Source organism: Anopheles gambiae, chromosome X (assembly GCF_943734735.2).
Source record: "Anopheles gambiae chromosome X, idAnoGambNW_F1_1, whole genome shotgun sequence".
NCBI classification, from domain to species: domain Eukaryota; kingdom Metazoa; phylum Arthropoda; class Insecta; order Diptera; family Culicidae; genus Anopheles; species Anopheles gambiae.
Window position 1 is genome coordinate 26,050,646 of NC_064600.1, and position 22,407 is coordinate 26,073,052.

At 39.8% G+C, this 22,407-nt stretch overlaps 3 long non-coding RNA genes across 3 annotated transcripts; 1 reads left to right on the forward strand and 2 right to left on the reverse strand.

Annotated features, from left to right (window-relative positions):
• Nucleotides 1-11,570: 11,570 nt before the first annotated feature.
• Nucleotides 11,571-13,565, reverse strand: LOC133391790 (uncharacterized). Its single transcript, XR_009765260.1, has 2 exons — nucleotides 13,311-13,565; nucleotides 11,571-13,237 (listed from the first exon to the last, which is right to left on the reverse strand). It is a non-coding gene; the product is annotated as an uncharacterized LOC133391790 (long non-coding RNA).
• A 1,035-nt stretch (nucleotides 13,566-14,600) lies between these two features.
• Nucleotides 14,601-20,905, reverse strand: LOC4576112 (uncharacterized). Its single transcript, XR_009765253.1, has 5 exons — nucleotides 20,573-20,905; nucleotides 20,190-20,508; nucleotides 19,927-20,071; nucleotides 19,690-19,857; nucleotides 14,601-15,661 (listed from the first exon to the last, which is right to left on the reverse strand). It is a non-coding gene; the product is annotated as an uncharacterized LOC4576112 (long non-coding RNA).
• On the forward strand, nucleotides 20,347-22,398 carry LOC133391788 (uncharacterized). Its single transcript, XR_009765254.1, has 4 exons — nucleotides 20,347-20,440; nucleotides 20,901-21,170; nucleotides 21,242-21,310; nucleotides 21,372-22,398. It is a non-coding gene; the product is annotated as an uncharacterized LOC133391788 (long non-coding RNA).
• Nucleotides 22,399-22,407: the final 9 nt, after the last annotated feature.

A 22,407-nucleotide genomic window follows, 5' to 3' on the forward strand; every position in this document is an offset into this window, starting at 1 on the left:
CACATACACACACACACAAACACAAACACATACAAACCACACATAAACTTGGCCCAACGGGTGCACGGTGCGTTAAAAAACCAATGCCCTATCTTTCTGTCCGATACTGTAACTGTGGTTTGTCTTCCTTCCAAAGTAATCCTATCTCGTATCGGTTTTCCTTATATGCCAAGGTATCCTTCATAATTTCCAACGCCTGCTGTTCTAATTTTGGCATTGGCGCTTCGTTTGATTTAACTCCAAATTCTTCAGTTGAGAAAAATTTCTGCATAAATGATGACATTAATTATTCATCTTCTTCTTTTTGATCTTTGATTGTAAATAGAGGACTACACTTGTTTATATCATTTTGCCAATAATGTTTTCCTCCTCCGAATATTGTCCATCCCAGACGAGTCTCTTGAGCTACCGGCTGGTTAGGTTTTCCGGAGCGATATCCAATGCTTTGAGTATAATAAGCATGTGGGAGACCTAATAAAACTGTGGGAATGGCATCATAGTAACTTTCTAAATCGATATTTTTGAAGTGTTTGTACATTTTGCTTAATTTCTTAGCATCTACCGTTTGTCTGGGAAGGTCGAGTTCCTTCACCGAGCGTAGATTCTTGATGTTGAGCATTTTATTATTTGGCCCACGAACCCTCAAGGAAACAATTTGACTATGTGGTTCGTCTTGTATGTTTCCATTCGTCCACGATAATTTAAGAGGCATATTGGGCCCTGTTAGTTGCAGCTGTTTTCTTACGTCATCAACAATAAGACTTGTTGCTGACGCTGGATCCAACAAGGCAAATGTTTTTATTTCCGCACATTCGTGATACAATGTGATCGGTATGATTTGATAGTAAAGCTTTCTGTCCTCTTTGTGGAAGTTTAATCTTTGTGGAGGAATATATGATGGGGGATTGTTCCTCTTTCCTATGGAGCAACGTATGGTGTTTTTGTGAGCAACGTTCCACTCTGCATTGAGCAGGAAGCCGGCAGCTAACTGCCTTATGGTTTTTGTATTTGCAGCAATTAGTACAAATGCCCTTTTGGGTTAACAGTTTTCATCTCTGCCATACTGGCTTATCTATGAGCTCTTGGCATTGAGTTGTTTCATGAGCCCTTCTACATACCAGACAATGATTGTCTTTAGAATACATCTTTGGCTGTAAGTGGGCATTTAAACGGTGCCCTCGAAATTTCTGATCATTTTCATTTGCTACCAAAACTGCCGCTAGGTCCTCGGTTGGTTTTATCCATAGTGCCAGATCACTTAATGTGTGAATCTCTTTTTCATTTAATGTTTTTGCAATCCATTTATTTCTAAGATCTGTTGATAGCCGTGCTATGAGGTCGCTTAGGAGCCTCTGATCATTTAAATATTGTGTTCTCCCCAGTAAATTCATATTATCTACCATATTATTCAACGCGTTGGAAAACTCTATTATTGATGTTGGATTTTCTATTGAAATGTGCCTGCAAGCTGTGAGATCGTTAAGCAAAGACTTGTAGACGCTTTCGGGGTTACCATAAAGTTTTTCTAATCGGTCGATAATTTTATCAAGATTATCAGGACTTAACATGAGACCACTGACTGATTTTAATGCATTCCATTTTAAGTATCACTGTAGTCTATTCAGATTTTCCAGCTTTGAAAAATTTCCTTTCTTAGTTGTTTCATCAAAGGCCGTTTTAAATCGAGGCCATAGTTTATAACTACCATCAAATTCAGGAAGTTCCATAAGCGTACTTTTGCCAGCAGAAGAACTAGCAGTTAGTGCGCTTACAAGTCTGTTAATATTTTCGGTAAGCGAAATATTTTCCTCGCTTGTTTCGGGTTTCAGGGTCTTACCGCTTAGCAATTGTTTTGTTTCCTGCTTTTTTGATTCTATTATGATTTGATCTTCAAGAGTCTTCTGCAATCTTTCTATTTCTTCTTCTTGCTGTTTCTGTGATTCTCTGCTTCGTTTTTCATTATCTATCTTTTCCTGCAATAATTTCTCTGTTTGAATTAATGCTTCACGCTTTTTTTCCCATCGTTAGCGGCTTCATTTAATTCCTCTTGTAACCGCTCCAAATCCTTTTTATTGTTATTACTTTGTTCTAATTCTTTCTCTCTTTTTTCCTTTAATAATTCGCAAAGTCTTTGTGATTCTTCTAGAGCCTTCTTTATATCCTTCCTTTCTTCTTCAGATTTCTTACATTTTGAACATACGAAATTCTTTGGGGTACTCTTTACCCCCGAACAACTCTGGTGAAACCACCTGTCGCATTCCGTGCAACTAATCTGTTTCCCCCACTCATCTTTGTTAGTACAAAGTTTACAATGACCGTTTGGATTAGTAATAAATTCCATTGTTACTCACTCAGCGTTTGAGATGATTTTGTATGCCGTATCACGGATGTCCGCTTGCTGATGATGCTAGTCGATCTGGTGGGTTCTTCTCTGGTCCGGCTACTGCTGTATAGTCGTCTCTAGTAGGTTGGATGCTTTCTTCAGTCACGTTGTTGCCGGCCCCGCTCTGCTGCTTGGAACGTCTGCGATCGCTGTCTGCTGCCTGAAGTCGCTGGTGCACTGACCGTTATCCGCTCGCTGTTTGTTTTGTTTGCCGGCCCTGGCGATGAGTCGCTGCTTGCTGCTTGGTGCTTGGAGACGCCGGTGGACTTGCCGCTTGTCGCTCGCTGTTCGTTTTGTTTGTCGGACCTGACGATGAGTCACTGCTTGCTGTCCGTTCCGAACCGAGTAAGCCTACTCGTTGTTGTTTAATTCGATGTTTTCAATCAGCTATTTCCATTGAAACTTAAGCTGTTTGTTGTTACTCGTTGTTTTTATTTCGTTGTCGCCGACCTTGCTGTGTAACCACCGAATGGCCACTACGTTGGCGTAGCCTTTTGCTGATTTGGCTTTTTGACGTTTTGCCGTTGGTTTGTTTATATCGTTGTCGGTACTCTCCGTGCTCTTGTGTTCGCTAACGGTTCTCGGGTTTTGTTTATGATGTCACCTTATTCTTATGGTGTTTCGGCGGTCGTGCTTAGTCACGCACTTATTTGCCGTTCTATTTCACTCCTGGTGTTGATTTTAATGCTTTGTGCACTTTCATTCGTGGTGTTTCGGCGGTCGTGCTGGTTTACGCACCTTATTGCCGATCTATTCCACTCACGGTGCTGATTCCTATTACTTTACGCACTTTCACTCGTGGTGTTTCGGCGGTCGTGCCGGTGTACGCACCTTGTTGCCGATCTATTTCACTCACGGTTGTGATCCTTACTATTTCACTCACTTTAACTCGCGGTGTTTTGGCGGTCGTGCTGGTTTAAGCACCTTGTAGCCGATCTATTTCACACACGGTTGTGATTCTTACTATTTCACTCACTTTAACTCGCGGTGTTTTGGCGGTCGTGCTGGTTTACACACCTTGTTGCCTATCTATTTCACTCACGGTTGTGATCTTCTCTATTTTACGCACTTTAACTCGCGGAGTTTTGGCAGTCGTGCTGTTTTACGCACTTAGTTGCCGTTCTACTTCACTCACGGTGCTTCGGCGCTTATGCTGGTCTGAATCACGTGCTATTCACTACGAGGAGGTCGTTAGTTCCTCTCTGGAGCCACCATTAATGCTGCTGGCGGATGTGTTGCTCCGTCGCAGCGCCCAACGCCGGTGCTTTACACCGAGTCGGGTATATTTTTCCTTCGTCGACCGGACAGTGCCTCCGACTATTAAGAAACGAGCGATTCTGAGGTTTGTGTTCGAATGCGCTTACTTTATTTAGGTTTTCATCTCTTATATGCCATTTAGTTGCTGACCGCATATAGGTCAGCTAACTGTATTTATGACTATTTTGATAACAAGTTTTATTTATATTTAATGCGACATGTACCTATGGTTTATGAATTGCGTAAAGTTACTTCCTCGTTTGAACCGTGAGAACGGTTGACTAACTGTTTATGTTTGTTGCGTTTCTGAAGCGCGCGCGCGCTATTGCTTGAGACGTGTTTTGCTTGAACTTTGTTTTAACTTGAAGTGTTTTACTTCGCTACATCCGCATAAATGCTTTTACTTCATAATGAGTTCGTACGCAACATCCCGGCCCCCGTAACTTCTCGTGAGAGGTTACGCTTCTGTTGGTGCCTTAAACGGCGGAGGACGTTGACGTCTTCTATTACATCTTTTAATCGTAAAAATCGCAGATATAGGGTAAACGTACCTATAGTGGTGCTAGTACCAATAGTGGTGGTATTGCACTAAAATGCGTCTCATACGATAAATTAACAGTAGTTAAGTTTTTTATGATAGTGTGAAATGTTCTCTAGCCTTTTACAAAGGATTTAAAAATGAAATTGGGCCATTCCGTTTCTTAGTGACCGAAAAATCCATTATTTTGTGAAAGGTATCAACATTTTTCCAAAATCCTTAGGATTTCATACCGATACTCATATTCTTGTTAACGTTCTAAATGACCACATAATAATGCAATTATTAGTTTTTTAACATAATTGTTATCAAATTATATTGTTTTATTCAAATTCATTGGCTTTTGACCATATTTACGTATTTTTAGGTGTTATTTACGATAGTGCCATTATAAGTACACCAAACAGGCATGTTCCTATAGTGGTCCTAGTTCTAAAATCAATTAGAACAGCTAACTTTAGATTTTTTTCGACGACATTTTTGACATGTCGTACTGTTTTCATTAAAATAAGCAACAAAAATTAGTTTTCTGTAAGTAATTTATGAAACAAAGGCCAAAATTCGCTTATCTGGCTGAGTGAAAAATCGACTTCAAATCAAGCAAACTCTTCTGAGTATGGATTGACGACAGGTGTTATTCAGTACTTCAGTCAATATTTTCATCAACCAAATTCACACATTTTTTACGATCAAATTACGAAAGATATCATTATTATGGCAATAATCCATGCTATTCATACGAAAACAGCTTCTAAACTAAGTTTCATTGATATTATACACCGTTTTTGATGCATCTTTGTTTGCCACCACTATAGGAACACAATACGACGACTATAGGAACCATACCACCATTATAGGTACAAGGAAGCAATCACAAAAATATGTATTTTTTCGTAAATTCGATGTGTTTTATGGTAAAAATGGTTGTGATTGCGAAGATAAAACATATTCCAACTGTTATGTGTTGACATATTCAGAAATTGTCGTTTCTGACGCTTTAAATCCATTAAAATACATCTGTACCACCACAAATTGCACCACTATTGGTACATTTACCCTAGTTAATGGTATGAGCGCGAGCGTTGTTATTCGGTCTAGGATTGTTTTATCTATCGTTGAGGAGTACTTTTGCTTTACTACTTTTTCTGATTTCTCTATGAGCTTTAAGCCTGGTGCGATTGCTCTTTTTGTAGCGTGTCCAACTAGAGCACCAGTCGATTGAACGCGTTTTCCTATCCTTAATTTGCACTGTTTTTTCTCTAATCATGTGCACCGGTCGGATTTCTACGTTTGTAGCAAATTGTTCTGATTTGGGGGTTGCTAATGTTTTTTGTTTCAAGAAATCCGGACCCTCTAGCCATATCGAGTGTCCCTGTTTAGGTTTCGTAGCTTCGTCTGCTGGATTGTCTTTTGAAGCTACCCAGTGCCACTGAATTCTTGATGTTCGATGGGTAATTTCTCCTATTCGACATGCCACAAATTGTTTGTAATTGCGAGCTTCTGAATTGATCCATCCTAGTACTGTCTTTGAATCCGTCCAATAGAATTCTTCATCTATATTCAGTCTCAATTCCTTTTTAATAGTATCGGTAAGTCTGACACCAAGTATTGCCCCTTGAAGTTCTATCTTTGGTATTGTAAGTGGTTTTGTGGGAGCTACTCTTGACTTAGCTGCCAAAATATTGACATTTACTGTGTCTCCCTGTATTGTTTTTAGATATACCACGGCTGCGAAAGCCCTTTCTGAGGCATCTACAAATGTATGCAGCTCTCTGCGACAGTTTCCCTTAATGTTTGAATAGGATCTGACGATCTTAATATCTTCAACAGTTTTTGTAGCGTCGAGCCATTCCTGCCATTTTCTTTGGAGGTTAATTGGCAATACATCATCCCAGTCAACTTTCTCCTTCCATAGTTCTTGCATGAGGACCTTTGATTCCGTAGTGAGATTGATGACCAGGCCCAATTGGTCGTAGATTCTCATTATATTTGAAAGTGTATTCCTTTTGATCAATATCTTATCCTCTAGTGGTGGAATTTTTAGTTTATATCTGAAAGTATCGTTTCTCGTGTCCCAGTGCATGCCAAGAATTTTCTCGTAAGTATCATCCTTGTTTTCGATAAAATGCATCTCTTTATTCGCTCTCCTGTTCTCAGGAAGAGAGCTTATCAATTCATGAGAATTTGACACAAAGTTTCGTATAAAAAAATTAGCCTTATCATGAATTGTTATGATCTCGTTTATTGTTTTGGCAGCATCTTCAATACTGGCGAAACTATCCAGATAATCATCTACGTAATGATTATCGGTAATTGCCTTCACCGCCTTTGGGTTTTGTTTTTCGAATTTTAGAGCGTTTTGATTCTTTACAAATTGTGCGCATGCTGGAGAGCATGTTGCTCCAAATGTCATTACCTGCATAATATAGACCTGAGGGTCTTTGTTAGGAGATTCTCTGTACAAAAAACGTTGGGCACACTGATCTTCTTGCTTAACCTTTACCTGGTGGAACATTTCCTTTATATCACCAGAGCAAGCAATTTCGTGTTCGCGGAATCTGATGAGTACACCAAATAAAGAGGTGGTAGCATCAGGACCGGATAGGAGGAATGAGTTCAGTAACCTTCCTTCATTTTTTGCGGCTGCATCAAATACTAGACGAGGCTTAGGTGGAAACTTGTTCTTGTTTACTATAGCAAAGTGAGGAATGTAGTTTATCTTCCGGTTATGTTCGAGCAGCTACCCAGAAGTAGCCTTTCGAGCATATCCTTTGCTTAGGTATTCCGCAATAGTTCGGTGATACCATTCTTTTAATTCAACATCCTTTTCGAATTTTCTTTCTTGGGATTTTAATCTTGTTAGGGCTTGGGGATAGCTATTTGGTAACTGTGGTTTGTCTTCCTTCCAAAGTAATCCTATCTCGTATCGGTTTTCCTTATATGCCAAGGTATCCTTCATAATTTCCAACGCCTGCTGTTCTAATTTTGGCATTGGCGCTTCGTTTGATTTAACTCCAAATTCTTCAGTTGAGAAAAATTTCTGCATAAGTGATGACATTAATTATTCATCTTCTTCTTTTTGATCTTTGATTGTAAATAGAGGACTACACTTGTTTATATCATTTTGCCAATAATGTTTTCCTCCTCCGAATATTGTCCATCCCAGACGAGTCTCTTGAGCTACCGGCTGGTTAGGTTTTCCGGAGCGATATCCAATGCTTTGAGTATAATAAGCATGTGGGAGACCTAATAAAACTGTGGGAATGGCATCATAGTAACTTTCTAAATCGATATTTTTGAAGTGTTTGTACATTTTGCTTAATTTCTTAGCATCTACCGTTTGTCTGGGAAGGTCGAGTTCCTTCACCGAGCGTAGATTCTTGATGTTGAGCATTTTATTATTTGGCCCACGAACCCTCAAGGAAACAATTTGACTATGTGGTTCGTCTTGTATGTTTCCATTCGTCCACGATAATTTAAGAGGCATATTGGGCCCTGTTAGTTGCAGCTGTTTTCTTAAGTCATCAACAATAAGACTTGTTGCTGACGCTGGATCCAACAAGGCAAATGTTTTTATTTCCGCACATTCGTGATACAATGTGATCGGTATGATTTGATAGTAAAGCTTTCTGTCCTCTTTGTGGAAGTTTAATCTTTGTGGAGGAATATATGATGGGGGATTGTTCCTCTTTCCTATGGAGCAACGTATGGTGTTTTTGTGAGCAACGTTCCACTCTGCATTGAGCAGGAAGCCGGCAGCTAACTGCCTTATGGTTTTTGTATTTGCAGCAATTAGTACAAATGCCCTTTTGGGTTAACAGTTTTCATCTCTGCCATACTGGCTTATCTATGAGCTCTTGGCATTGAGTTGTTTCATGAGCCCTTCTACATACCAGACAATGATTGTCTTTAGAATACATCTTTGGCTGTAAGTGGGCATTTAAACGGTGCCCTCGAAATTTCTGATCATTTTCATTTGCTACCAAAACTGCCGCTAGGTCCTCGGTTGGTTTTATCCATAGTGCCAGATCACTTAATGTGTGAATCTCTTTTTCATTTAATGTTTTTGCAATCCATTTATTTCTAAGATCTGTTGATAGCCGTGCTATGAGGTCGCTTAGGAGCCTCTGATCATTTAAATATTGTGTTCTCCCCAGTAAATTCATATTATCTACCATATTATTCAACGCGTTGGAAAACTCTATTATTGATGTTGGATTTTCTATTGAAATGTGCCTGCAAGCTGTGAGATCGTTAAGCAAAGACTTGTAGACGCTTTCGGGGTTACCATAAAGTTTTTCTAATCGGTCGATAATTTTATCAAGATTATCAGGACTTAACATGAGACCACTGACTGATTTTAATGCATTCCATTTTAAGTATCACTGTAGTCTATTCAGATTTTCCAGCTTTGAAAAATTTCCTTTCTTAGTTGTTTCATCAAAGGCCGTTTTAAATCGAGGCCATAGTTTATAACTACCATCAAATTCAGGAAGTTCCATAAGCGTACTTTTGCCAGCAGAAGAACTAGCAGTTAGTGCGCTTACAAGTCTGTTAATATTTTCGGTAAGCGAAATATTTTCCTCGCTTGTTTCGGGTTTCAGGGTCTTACCGCTTAGCAATTGTTTTGTTTCCTGCTTTTTTGATTCTATTATGATTTGATCTTCAAGAGTCTTCTGCAATCTTTCTATTTCTTCTTCTTGCTGTTTCTGTGATTCTCTGCTTCGTTTTTCATTATCTATCTTTTCCTGCAATAATTTCTCTGTTTGAATTAATGCTTCACGCTTTTTTTCCCATCGTTAGCGGCTTCATTTAATTCCTCTTGTCCTTTTTATTGTTATTACTTTGTTCTAATTCTTTCTCTCTTTTTTCCTTTAATAATTCGCAAAGTCTTTGTGATTCTTCTAGAGCCTTCTTTATCTCCTTCCTTTCTTCTTCAGATTTCTTACATTTTGAACATACGAAATTCTTTGGGGTACTCTTTACCCCCGAACAACTCTGGTGAAACCACCTGTCGCATTCCGTGCAACTAATCTGTTTCCCCCACTCATCTTTGTTAGTACAAAGTTTACAATGACCGTTTGGATTAGTAATAAATTCCATTGTTACTTACTCAGCGTTTGAGATGCTTTTGTATGCCGTATCACGGATGTCCGCTTGCTGATGATGCTAGTCGATTTGGTGGGTTCTTCTCTGGTCCGGCTACTGCTGTATAGTCGTCTCTAGTAGGTTGGATGCTTTCTTCAGTCACGTTGTTGCCGGCCCCGCTCTGCTGCTTGGAACGTCTGCGATCGCTGTCTGCTGCCTGAAGTCGCTGGTGCACTGACCGTTATCCGCTCGCTGTTTGTTTTGTTTGCCGGCCCTGGCGATGAGTCGCTGCTTGCTGCTTGGTGCTTGGAGACGCCGGTGGACTTGCCGCTTGTCGCTCGCTGTTCGTTTTGTTTGTCGGACCTGACGATGAGTCACTGCTTGCTGTCCGTTCCGAACCGAGTAAGCCTACTCGTTGTTGTTTAAATCGATGTTTTCAATCAGCTATTTCCATTGAAACTTAAGCTGTTTGTTGTTACTCGTTGTTTTTATTTCGTTGTCGCCGACCTTGCTGTGTAACCACCGAATGGCCACTACGTTGGCGTAGCCTTTTGCTGATTTGGCTTTTTGACGTTTTGCCGTTGGTTTGTTTATATCGTTGTCGGTACTCTCCGTGCTCTTGTGTTCGCTAACGGTTCTCGGGTTTTGTTTATGATGTCACCTTATTCTTATGGTGTTTCGGCGGTCGTGCTTAGTCACGCACTTATTTGCCGTTCTATTTCACTCCTGGTGTTGATTTTAATGCTTTGTGCACTTTCATTCGTGGTGTTTCGGCGGTCGTGCTGGTTTACGCACCTTATTGCCGATCTATTCCACTCACGGTGCTGATTCCTATTACTTTACGCACTTTCACTCGTGGTGTTTCGGCGGTCGTGCCGGTTTACGCACCTTGTTGCCGATCTATTTCACTCACGGTTGTGATCCTTACTATTTCACTCACTTTAACTCGCGGTGTTTTGGCGGTCGTGCTGGTTTACGCACCTTGTAGCCGATCTATTTCACACACGGTTGTGATTCTTACTATTTCACTCACTTTAACTCGCGGTGTTTTGGCGGTCGTGCTGGTTTACACACCTTGTTGCCTATCTATTTCACTCACGGTTGTGATCTTCTCTATTTTACGCACTTTAACTCGCGGAGTTTTGGCAGTCGTGCTGTTTTACGCACTTAGTTGCCGTTCTACTTCACTCACGGTGCTTCGGCGCTTATGCTGGTCTGAATCACGTGCTATTCACTACGAGGAGGTCGTTAGTTCCTCTCTGGAGCCACCATTAATGCTGCTGGCGGATGTGTTGCTCCGTCGCAGCGCCCAACGCCGGTGCTTTACACCGAGTCGGGTATATTTTTCCTTCGTCGACCGGACAGTGCCTCCGACTATTAAGAAACGAGCGATTCTGAGGTTTGTGTTCGAATGCGCTTACTTTATTTAGGTTTTCATCTCTTATATGCCATTTAGTTGCTGACCGCATATAGGTCAGCTAACTGTATCTATGACTATTTTGATAACAAGTTTTATTTATATTTAATGCGACATGTACCTATGGTTTATGAATTGCGTAAAGTTACTTCCTCGTTTGAACCGTGAGAACGGTTGACTAACTGTTTATGTTTGTTGCGTTTCTGAAGCGCGCGCGCTATTGCTTGAGACGTGTTTTGCTTGAACTTTGTTTTAACTTGAGATGTTTTAACTTGAAGTGTTTTACTTCGCTACATCCGCATAAATGCTTTTACTTCATAATGAGGTCGTACGCAACAATTCACTTTTTCGATAAAATCAATAGACACACAAAAATGCACATAATAACAAAGAATTCTGTACTATTTGCTAAGCTTTGTGTGCGGAAACCAATGTTTAACGGTTCTAAAAAGACGTAAAGTCCCTCAACTATGGCGACCCCCCAATGGCCCTTATCCACCACCTGATATTTTTAATCCACCTTGATAATGAGGTGTAGTTACCGTAGTAACATACGATGCGCAATCTCAGATTGCGCATATATTTATCTGTCAAACGGGTCGGTTTGATATATTTATCTGTCAAAAAAAATTATATATTTCGAACATATAATCTTTAAAATTTATGCGCAATCTTGGCGCAACCCGAAAATGTATGGAAATGACGTTTATAGCTCAGGGTTTGCTACGCAAAATGACTTATGTTTTGATAAAACGAATATATGAGCAATCTGAGATTGCGCATCGTGTATTAATACGGTTATAGCGCTTTTGGCTATGCGCGGCCCCCTGGGCTTCGATTTTGACAGATGGTTTTCCGCTTGTATATGTATTGATGGATTGTTTACATTTTGCAATATTTGGTGAAGATCAATTTGAGTGAATATTTTAGTTTATTGGAGCACAGCTCGTGATTTAAAATGGAAATTTTCCTTCGAGAAATTGAAGCGTTCGCCAAACGGGAACGCTTTGTCAGGTTCTGCTCAAATGCAGGAAGTGTAGTTACAGAAGCAGCAAACTGTAATGCTGGCTGGTTGCATGATTCGTAAATTTCCAGCAATCTGCCTCCCGGAGCAACACTCATAAAAATGAACTGTGTAAGTAATGCACGTGCAAAGTTTATTGCTGCAAACGATATTTGTCATCTACTTCATTGCAATATTTTGAACTCACAAACAGCCACAAACACAAACTACACCAACCGGCGAGCAGCATTAGTACGCCAACGGGAAGAGCGTCGAGCCGAACGCTGCTGTCGCGCTGCGCTTCAACAGGTACGGTTTAGGGAGAGAAGACAGAACCTTCGTTTTCTCAGGGAAGCAAACCGGTCGCGAAGTTGAAGCGTAGAGGACGATGACGAAGACGGTCGAGCAACCGGGGACAACGCAGACGGACCGTATCGTGAAGCGTCAATCGACGACGAAGACTCTCCCGCAGTATCCACGGATTGTGGTTTAAGTCTTGCCAAAAAAGTAGCGGCATCCGAGACGGAAGTCGAGGTAAAGTCCTCTCGGGTATAAATGTAGGAGCGAGAGAGGGTTTTGGAGATTTAGAAAATAAAACCCGTTGTAAAAAAAAAAAACTGAGGAATCATACGATACGAATTGAGATGAAATACATATAATTGAAGCCACAGTCGAGCTTAACTAATATTTGATTAATTTTGGATGAGGAAATAAACACAAAACAAAACTTAAACACTATATCTACATTGATGTTATGTCGGATCAAACTTGGCGGCTCTCCCTTTCCGCTCTGTTCCACTTACAACTAACACATATGATTTGTAGCTGAAGCAAGATTCCATTCAAAGGGCTTTGAGGAAAATTTGAAAGGATTTCCTCCTAGATGCTTCTCATCTTAAGCAAACGGCGCTGTGATTACCGGCGAAATTCTCTTTTCTTCGTTTGAAGTTGACCGAGTTGATCTTACACAGCATCCTTCGCCTTTTGGCCAGACACATCGCCTTTTGGGCGATTTGTTAAATCGAACCGAACATGTAGACGAAAACCTCATGCAAATTGTCGAGCACACCGCTCAGCATCTTGCTGGTGCTCATTCATTATCAGGACAGCTATGATGTTCTGGAGTGAGTTGTATTCCTGCCATGGAAAACTTTAGGAACAGCGCCGTTATTGTTCGGTTATATGGAACGCGCGTAAGAATCAAGCGAATCGACATCCGGGTAGATGTCCAGCCTGACTATGGCACGCGAAAGCGTTGCTGTCGATGTAAGCAGTTGTGTTAGCCAGAGCCGGTTTGGCTAGATCGTCCGTAGGGACGTAAATGGCCTACACTCACTTGATGAGCCTTTCTTCGTTTTGTGCTAAGTCCGTACTACGGACTCCGTAGTTAGCGTCATGTGGCAATCGAAAGCGAACGGAATAAGACCCAGCAGGCCCGACACTTTCGAAATGGCAAGATTCCGAGCAACAGCTATTCACACGTTACTTGTTGTGCAAATGGAATTCCACTATGATGGAGAAATGTCGATCCAATTTGATTATCGTCCGCTCCTAAAATACAGCATTTAATTAGATTTGTGAATAAAACAATCATGTAATATACATCACAACTTAAAATGCGTACCGCATCGTTGGTTATTGTAACGCTGGCATTGAACGATTGCTCATTGTTGTGATTACACATACGGTCGTTTCTTCGATCATATTAAACGTGTATCGACCAGAAAGTACGATGCGGCACCGTGATGAACTGGATATGATTGCAGTTTTCTTTCCTATTTCAGTTTAAAGCACTAGATCTTGTTTCGTTTACTTTATAACTCTTTCGTTTACATCAAGGACCGTAAAGATATCAGGTCAATTTATAAGCCCGTTTTGACAGCTAGGTGGAAGAAGAATCGACGAAAAAAACTGACAGTTAGTTTTCCGCGTATCTTTACGCGGATTAATTGTATGTAAACCAAGGTGGAATGTATAATGAGGTGTAGTTATAGCGCTTTTGGCGATCCCCCCCCCCCCCCTGGGCTCCGATTTTGACAGATGGTTTTCCGCATGAGCCTGTATTGGTGGATTGTTTATGTTTCGCTAGCTCTAAATGTATAGGTATCATTTTTGGCGGTTAAATTCCATATTTACCTACTCACTTTTCATGCTCAGCATAAACAACTCCCAATCCGCGCTATCATCACAAATTTAGATTTTCATTTTTTAGAAAAAAAAAATATTTCTGAACATTTATTACTCGTCATGCCTACCGCGTGTTCAGTCATTTCATGTAGCAACAGCCGTTGCAAAGTGAAAAAGCTGGGATTGGATGTTGTGTTCCATAAATTTCCGAAAGATGCTGTGTTACGCAGTCTCTGGAAGAAATTTTGTAACCGTGACGAAGGCTGGGAACCTACTAATTTTTCCATTATTTGTTCTTCTCATTTTCAGCCCCAGGACTATCAGCTGCACAACGCTCCTATGATGAAAACTACAGCATTGCGGAAATTAAAATGTGAGGGTAAGTACTTTTCTAGTTTTCATTGATTATGATATAATTAGAAGTAATTATTTATAATGTAGATTAAGTGAATTCTGCTTTTAAATGCGTACATTAATAATCGAAAATGTATCTTCGCACAGTGCGTAGCATTTGTAGTTCTAGAATAAGGGACCGGTGATAATTCTAACCCGGGGCTGCGTCGAGTGAGCAAGATCAATCGTTACAAAATCCTTTCTGTTGGTAGAACGAGTTCGGGTGTCCCAGATTTAATACTAGATGCATGAGTAAAAAAAAATGCGATTCCGATCCGTTGGTTCATCCAGTTTGCGTGGCGTCTTGAACCTACTTTGGAGCGACCTGTATTCGCTGCTCCAACCAGTTAGAGTTGCTAATGGGGGGGGGGGGGGGGGGGGGGCGGGGGCAACCCTCGTATCACTAGTTCAAAACCTAAGCGGTCACAAAAATCTAGATGAGGGGAGAGAGAATTAGTGGATAGCTTTCCTCGCGAATGAACGTTCGGTGACAAGTGTGTAACTAAAGACACGAGCGAGTAAATAAGTTAAAAAAAAAAACGTTTTTCTTTACTAGTGGAGTGCTAAAACTGAACTAAGCTGTCGGTATGGAGCTTGACTGATCGTCAACTGGCTCGCTGGCCGGCTGGCTGGTTGGCTGGTTGGCTGGTTGGTTAGCTGACTGTTTCGATTAGTGCTGATGTTCTTATCGGATGCGCCTGGTCACTCGCCGGAATCAGGTTGCTGTTACCGGCTGTGCAACACATTAGCGTTACGTTAGTGCTGCTGGGGTGCACGTGTAGTCATGGCGGTAGCTAGGCACGTAACTATATATTAAACAAGAAAATTGTAATGGCGTAGAACGAGGAAGGCTGCTGCATGCTTCCTTTAACTGTTGCCATTTGCTTTTCAGTTCTTCAACCACTGCTAGGCCACCTATTTAGGCCGTAGTGGTTGGTTGTTTAGGCCAAAGTGTCTTTAGAGTCACAGTTTCTTTCAGTTTGCTTTATCATAGTTTTAAAATATCTTTCAACGTTATCGGGTAATAATATGAAAAACTTGTTTACATGTTTTGCTTCTCATACAATTTAATAGTATGTTTAATCAGTATTTTAGGCAAATGTCGCTCAGAATATTAATAATCAAAGTTAAATAATGTTTCTTGCATTGATTTTTGTCTGTCTATCAGTCTGCTTGTCTGTCTGTACGTGTATATTAGATATAATTATAGTATTTGCTTTAGTTTTTAGTTGCTTTTTTGAATTTTTACAATTTATTAATTTTAAAATATGTAATTTTAATAGAAAAATGAACCAAACTGGTCGACGGTTAAAGCTGAACTCCCGATCTCTGGTCGTCGTGGGGCCATCTGTCTATCCGGTGGTTATGTTCCAACACGTTGCGTCACTTAGGGGAACATAATGCCAAACATGGAGCTGTCCGAATGTCCAGACGTCGCTGGCTAACATTGGATAACTTTAGCGTAAAAAAAGTTTATGTTAATGTTTACGAATGTGCAGAATGCTTTCAAGTGTTTTAATATTATATTAGGCATTTTTTACTATTTGTAAATAAATTTGAAAAAAAAAACTGCTTCCCTAATGGCTAATACAAAATTCCATAGCCACCTTTCTGTAACTTTGATAATCCTCAAAATGAAATGACGATCATAAAACAAGAAGCGGATGATAAAGATCCATGCAAATCCAATGGCAAGCGTATTACTTACTTTTTTTTGTTTCCAAACCTTTGCCATTCAATGGGTTTATATCATTGTTTCTAAACCATAACATTTTACATAACATAAAAGGATTAGTATCGATTGAGGTGTACGATTTTCGTATGTAATGCGTGTAACTTATTTATTAATAATTATTTATTTTTTCATTAATATATTAACACTATTAAACTTCTGTATATAATTTATTGTTACTGTTTTTATTATTTTAATAATACGTTTGTGTTGTGTTTCGGTTTAAAGCAATTCCATCTGTAATGCTCGAACATAACTAATGATGAGCAAGAACAATTGAACGAGGTTGTTCTAGAGCAACGCCGACATGAGCTATATCAGTCGTGTGAGAAAGAAAAAGATGAACAAATTGAATTCCTTAAATTAAAAATTTCTGCCCTAACTGCTCAACTAGAGGAGGCTAAAAACCTAAAAGCAGCAAACCATAATTTGAAACAGCATTTGGATTCAGCATTAAACAGCATTAAAGAAGCAAAATGTGAATTTGGAAAAAAAATTGGAAACCATTCAGAAAGAAAGCATCCAGAGTTCAGATGTAGTTCCAATAATGAAGAGAATGTTAGGAGACACTCTGACAATCAAATTGATTTGATTATTAAGCACAAGAAGCGAGTACGATGGACGAAAGAGGAAATTAGCAAGGCGTTTACCTTGAAATATTTTAGTTCGCGGGCATATTGTTACGTAGGAAAAGATTTGAAGGTGCCTATGGCTGCTCGCTTCATCCACCTTACAAAGGTATGGACGAAAAATTAACTAAAGCAAGGCATCTTAGAAGACGTTTTGAATTTAGTTGGAACCGCGGCCAAAACATTTAGCAACAAAGATCGAGAATGTGTTCTAAGTTTTGATGAAATGAAAGTAGAAAGCGTATTAGAATATGACCCGGCAGCAGATGAAGTAATGGGACCGTTCAATTATGTACAAGTAGTAATGGCTAGAGGACTATTTAAGAACTGGAAGCAGCCAATCTACATAGGATTTGACCAAAGCATGACCAAAGAAATCATAATGGAAATTATTGAAAAATCAAATGAAAAAAATATAAATGTGGTCGCCATAGTTAGCGATAACTGTTGTGGCTGCGAGTTGTACTCCCCTGGCTCATGACCGGTGTCGGACCATGATGCTAGGAAGGCGGCTAATTAGGTGTAATTGTGTAATGAGAGCATATTGATTAGGATTGTAATTCGGAGAGCCGTGCAGGGCTTGGGAGATGGACAGATCGGTCTCTCTTGATTCGGGCTTGGTTGCGAGCAGACGTGTGTCGTGATTGATAATTTTATTTGTTAATATATAAGTTTTAATTATATTAATTGTGTTCGCGTCACATATCCAAATCCGAACACAACAATAACTGTCCTGCAAATACTAGCTGTTGGAAAGAATTGGGAGCAGTCGATTATAATAATCCATTTTTTCCACATCCCATCTCAAAAAAAATGTATATGTTGTTCCTGATGTGCCTCATTTGTTAAAGTTGACGAGGAACTGGCTAGTAGATCACGGATTCAAGTATCATGATAAGACAATAACAATTGAGCCCCTTAAACATATAGTTGAGGGTCGTATGGCTGCAGAAATGACTCCTGTGTTCAAAATAAACCAAGGACACATCAAAATGACTAGCCAGGAGAAACAAAATGTGAAAAAAGCAGCACAACTTTTATCGCGCACAGTATCTGTTTCTTTGCGAAGATATGTACATAGTGAAAAAGCAAAAGATCTAGCTGACTTTAAAGAAAAAGTTGATTTATGGTTCAGCGTATCAAATTCATACTCGCCTTATGCTAAAGAGGACTATAAAAAATCATACAATGGAAACGATAATCAGATAAAGGCCCTGAACGACATGCGCGAGTTGATGCTTAATTCAATTGCCATCGGAAAATGTTCGCTTCAGATATTTCAAAAATCAATTCTGATGCAAACAACTGCTCTTCAAATGCTGTATCAGGACATGAAAGAAAAACATGATATTAAATTTATACCTACATATAAGGTAAATATCAATTGAATCACCCATCAAACTGTTTTACAATTTGTTTAATCGTTGCGTATTATTTTCCTTTGACAGTTGAATCAAGATGTGCTAGAAAACTTTTTCTCACAGATTAGACAAAAAGGAGGGGTTTATGATCACCCTTCGCCGCTGAGTTGTCTTTACAGAATAATAATTATGATACTCGGCAAATCTCCAAGTATTTTACATAATCAGACAGATACCGAAGAAAAAAAAATCAGGAACAGGATGAATACCTGACAACGGCGGAAACGAATGGCGACGACACATATGAATCTGTACAAAGCGAAGAATTTTTAGCAGCAACGATGTTTTCCGAAGCTGGAATCAATCCTAGTCTCCCAGATATCAACGCTATGGAAAGGGTCAATGGATTAGTGACCAATGACGACAGTGATTTAGTGAGCAGTGTGAGTAGTAATCTCTCTTCTATGAACGAACAAGAGGCAGATGGATTAGAGTACATAATGGGTTACCTCGCAAAAAAAATTTACGCAAAATATCCGGCATTGAACTTGGGAATGCAAACCTTTAAAATAATATCCGAACACAATTATTGTCAACCATCGACATTTGTGGAGCATCTATCTCTGGGAGGACTTTACAAACCAAGCGACGAATTTTTAAACACTGGCAAAAAGATGGAAAAAATATTCCAGAAATTGCACAAAAATGGTACTTTCCATAAAAAAACTGCAATCGTTCGAAGATTAAAGGTGAATATTCAGAAACAAGAAACAACATTCGCAAAACAGAGAGTGATAGTTCGTATGCGATTTCTGAATATGAAAGCTAACAATGAAGCCAAAGAGGGCACTAGTCGCAAACGCAATACACAACAGCAAGATCCAAAAGCGCGGAAAAAGATGAGAAAGATGATCAACTAATTGCACCAGAACAGCAAATTCTTGGCAACGGGGTAGGTTCCGAAGCCTCTAAGAAGGCTAACACAGGCTCTCCTATCCAACTCCTATCCTGACACGTCCTTTACGTGCCGAGTGGTAACATGTGTCATCAAATATCCAAGCTTGGGTACACGGGCCCAGTCCCAACCCCTTGGGCGGATGATGATGCATGGCAAAGCAGGAAGGGGGAAGGCATCCTAGATAACTAGGATGCCTTGACGTCGAAAGAATAATTAGACGCTAATGATACATAAAACGTGCACATCAAGGATAAAACATTGAACGCAAACATCTTTCTCATCTGGCCGCACACTGATGAAAGCCCAATGAGAAGCATAAACCGACGAAGGAAGGAACGTAGTGGTACAAACATGGACATCGGAAAAGACGAGCCAGGAGACGAAACCTCGACGAAGCAACAGTGAACCCGGAATGGAACTCTCTTTTTCTTTTTTTTCTTTTTTTTCTTTTTCCTTTTCCTTTTCTTTTTCTTTTCTTTTTTCAAACTGTTTTCACAGGTACGAAATCAGCGCGATTTGATGTCCTAACGATCAAATAAGACCCTCACACAAATCTTCAAGAGGAAGGTAACAGGTACGCGGAGTGTTTTAGTGAGGTCGCATAGATCGTAAGCTAACTGTTTACATCTGTATCTGTAATACAGATAGATTACGATCAATGAATCCCACACTACCCACGATATGGACGGTTGGTTGGATATCGTGGGTGCCTTTGGAAGGTTTCACTCCGCGCAAACAAAAAAAAAAAAATAGAGGAACGACGAACATGTAGTTCGTACAGTTTATGTAATCTGAATACCTACAATGCCGATTAACGATATCGATGTGTGTATGTTGGTACACTTTTAAACTAGGAGGCGATGTGAGATTTCACGGCAAAATAGTCAATCTGTCCAGAACGACCCATCGTTGGCAGAATTTAAATGTAGTCCTCTTTCTTCGAACGGAAACCGGTATAGTTTATAAGATTTCTGCAAAAAGACATGCATGATAAATTTAAATATCAATTTGAGGTAAGCGTGCACCACATCGATACACACCGTAAGGGAATATGTAAAAACGAGGAACACATCTAACAGCACGAGTAACAAATCCAAAACTGAGGGTCAGCTGCGGCGTTGCGTCCGTGTACGATTCCGCGTTTGGCAACGATATATTGTTAATGTTGTCTATGACTTGACTCCTCTGCAATTATATTAAAAAGATTTATTATATAACTATTTTGTATCGAGTTCCACCTTTCGATCTATTGTAATAAATTTCTTTCCATCCCTTCAACAGTTCATGGCACATATCCTCGTACCAAATCCTGGGCTGCCGTTCCTAGATCACCAGCAGCCGGGGTACAAAGTAGCTTGCGCACACCTTCGTCGGGAGAGACTTCATCACAAGCTAGCGCAGCTTCAAGCTAGTTTTGAACGGTTCCGTCACACGGTGTCCCAGTGGCGAAGGGATGTTTAATCATACGGCATGAAGAAGCACACCTATGCCGCTTACCTCGTAGCTAATCACCGGCGATATGAATTGTTCGTCGAATAGACCTTCCAAACAGAGGTACACTTCATCATCACCAAAATATTCTTGTCGGTTATCAGTGGCTACTACATTTACTTCCACCGCCCCTAAAATAATATATAATTGATTAGTGAATAAAACAATCTAATAAATGAACACAATTTAACTTACAACAAAGTGGCGTTGGTTCACCGCTTCGCTGCCATCGTGCTGCTCAAACAACCATTCCTAATATACCGCCGTTCCTTCATTCACAACATTTATCGACCTGCTGGTACGATGCGGCACCGTGATGCACTGTATGTAATGCAAATTACAAAACTTTTTCAGTTTTCTATCCAATTTTATTTGAAAGCACCGAATCTTATTTAATTTACTGTACAGCTCTTGGATTGTAAACATTGTAGTCATGATTCGCACACTCACACAATAACAATGCGTGTAAAGACAAGCGGAAAACTAACTGTCAGTTTTCTTTGTCGATTCTTCTTCCACGTAGCTGTCAAATCGGGCTTATAACTTGACCTGATATCTTTACGGTCCTTGGTTGTATGGCTGAAATCCAGTTTACGCCAAAGTTTACGCTTCGTGTGACGTCCGTATAAGAGATATAGATTTACCTTTTGATTCTTTGATGAATGGATTTGAACTCGTTCCTTCGAATGTGCAGTACATATCCCCACCGCAGTAGTGATTGGTCCAACGCTCCTCCGCTGATAGACACGCAACTATAGCGCTATATAAACCATCAGGGACGCAGGATGGAAAAGTGAGTTCATTGTAGAAAAAAAGTGTTTTGCATTTGGTCGTTCTCACGCGATCATATTTCCATACTTTCAGCGCAAAACGTCCGGTTCATCGTTCAAATGAAAAATGGGAAGGCTGTATTGTTACCGATGAATCAAGCACGTAAGGGTAAATACGTAGACGAGGTATTCGCTTCATTTACAAATGAATGGTTTATTTCTAGCCTCTACTCCGCCAGTTGAAATAAACTCCTATCATCATTTACATCCGGATGTTTTGGAAGATTTATCCTCGTGCTCAGATAAAACACAAACATACGAAGAACATAAAGAAAATTTCATCCAAACACCGAGCACCTCACGACAACACTTGCAAAAAAGTAAACAGAGTGTTCCTTTTTGATGGCAATACTGCATGCTAATTTTCATGTTTTATGTTTTATAACCCACTTACGAAGCCAAAATCCTGTTCAACACAAACCAATAGACAACCTGAAGAAGATTATATATGGAACGAAATTATCAACAAACTAGACTTAATACAACAGGAGCAAAGACAGCAAGCAGATATATCAAACAAGAGAATAGCAGCTTTGGAAGGACAAATCAAATTGATGCGCTCAGAATTCAACATTGTCTCTGACAAATTAATTCCTCGTCCAGGGTTTGTGGCTGTGTCGAGTTTTGAGTGGGAACCACTAGCAAACAAAAATGATGAAAACACGCTTGAAAAAAGATTGTCGGAACCTGAGTTTAGAAAGAATTTCAATGACTATTTAGAAACTCGTCTACCATCAGATTGTTCAGAAGAAAGGATGCATGCGGCTATGGACATAACATTTACAAAGGAGCTAGTGACTCAAATCACGTGGACGGGCATAAGTCGTCCCATTGAAAAAATATGCTTTTTCGAATACAAAAATATAATTAGGCAATTTAAAGACATAGGAACATATGGAGGTGTTACACCATCTGATAAAGCAATCAAAAGTTTCACCCAAAACAAATTCAAGCATGGTGGTCAAAGGCTAAACTTAGTTGGATTAGTTAGAACTTCTCATCATCGACGCTAGAAATCGTATAAGTTGCTCAGTGTCGTTATGTAAGTTAGAAATGAATGAATTTATTAAATGTGTTCGGAAATACCGTCATGTGATATGAAAACCATAAGAATTTCAATAAAGATTAAATTTAAAATGTACATTCCTGTTTTATTCAATTAACGTGTGAACTAACGGAACAAAGTCGAATTCGTTGTCT